This window comes from Eucalyptus grandis, chromosome 11 (assembly GCF_016545825.1).
Source record: "Eucalyptus grandis isolate ANBG69807.140 chromosome 11, ASM1654582v1, whole genome shotgun sequence".
Taxonomy (NCBI): Eukaryota; Viridiplantae; Streptophyta; class Magnoliopsida; order Myrtales; family Myrtaceae; genus Eucalyptus; species Eucalyptus grandis.
The window spans coordinates 26,854,044-26,855,259 of NC_052622.1; the positions used below are offsets into that span (position 1 = coordinate 26,854,044).

Consider the following 1,216-nt stretch of genomic DNA (forward strand, 5'->3'; position numbering starts at 1 on the left):
GTTGCCAGGGAATCGTTTGTTTAATACTAATTAATATTGATACCAGATAATTCTAAATTTAATCTAGCTTTCGTTTTGTTTTATTTTTCAGGGTGTACATCAGTTTATGACACGTAGCCAACAAGGGGAACTTGTTGAGCTTGATCCAGAAATCGAGCGTACATTCAAAAGGCGACTAAGAGAACAGAAAAATCACGCTAAGATGGCAGACGGTGAGAATGAAAATCCGCGTAGACTCTTAAGAGATTATGCTGCGTCAACAGTTCAAGGCACCACAACAAGTATCAGAAGACCTGCAATTCAAGCAAACAACTTTGAGATTAAGCCGTCACTTATTCAGATGCTTCAACAATCGGTGCAATTCAGTGGGCTACCAAGCAATGATCCAAATGCTCACATCGATGCCTTTCTTGAAATCTGTGACACCATTAAATATAATGGAGTTACAGATGATGTTATTAGATTGAGATTATTTCCATTCTCTCTTAGAGACAAAGCTAAAAGTTGGCTTTCTTCTCTTCCTGCAAGATCAATTATTACATGGAATGATATGGCTCATAAATTTCTTGGTAAGTTCTTTCCACTTGCAAAGTCTGCGAAGATGCGTAACGATATTACTAATTTTATGCAGATAGATAATGAATCATTATATGAAGCATGGGAAAGATTCAAAGAATTTCTTAGGAGATGCCCACATCATGGACTACCCGTATGGATGCAGGTACAAACTTTTTATAATGGCTCTAGTGCAAATCTTTGTTTTATGATTGATGCAGCTGCAGGAGGACTTTAAATAATAAAACACCAGAAGAAGCCTACAATTTATTAGAAGAGATGGCGTCCAATAGTTATCAGTGGCCTATTGAGAGATTACCAATACGAAAAGTTAGCGGAGTTCATGAAGTTGATGCTTTTGCTGCAATTGCTGCACAATTTGAAACACTCAACAAAAAGCTAGATAATATGAGTGTTTCAGCCATGAAAATTCACAATTTGACATGTGATTTTTGTGGTGGAGGACATGTTAGCACAGAGTGTCAGGTAGGTAATACTTTCAAACAACCTAGTGAAAATTCTAACTTTGTTGGGAATTTTAATAGGTCGCAGAATAATCCCTACTCCAACACATACAATCTAGGATGGCGCAATCATCCAAATTTTTCATGGAACAATCAGAATGTGACGAGACCACCGGGATTCAAACAATCAGAAGAGA

General features: G+C 37.3%; 1 non-coding gene across 1 annotated transcript; it reads right to left on the reverse strand.

Moving 5' to 3' along the window:
* Positions 1-598: 598 nt before the first annotated feature.
* On the reverse strand, positions 599-705 carry LOC120290064. The gene has a single exon (XR_005547939.1). It is a non-coding gene; the product is annotated as a small nucleolar RNA R71 (small nucleolar RNA).
* Between the last annotated feature and the right edge of the window lie 511 nt (positions 706-1,216).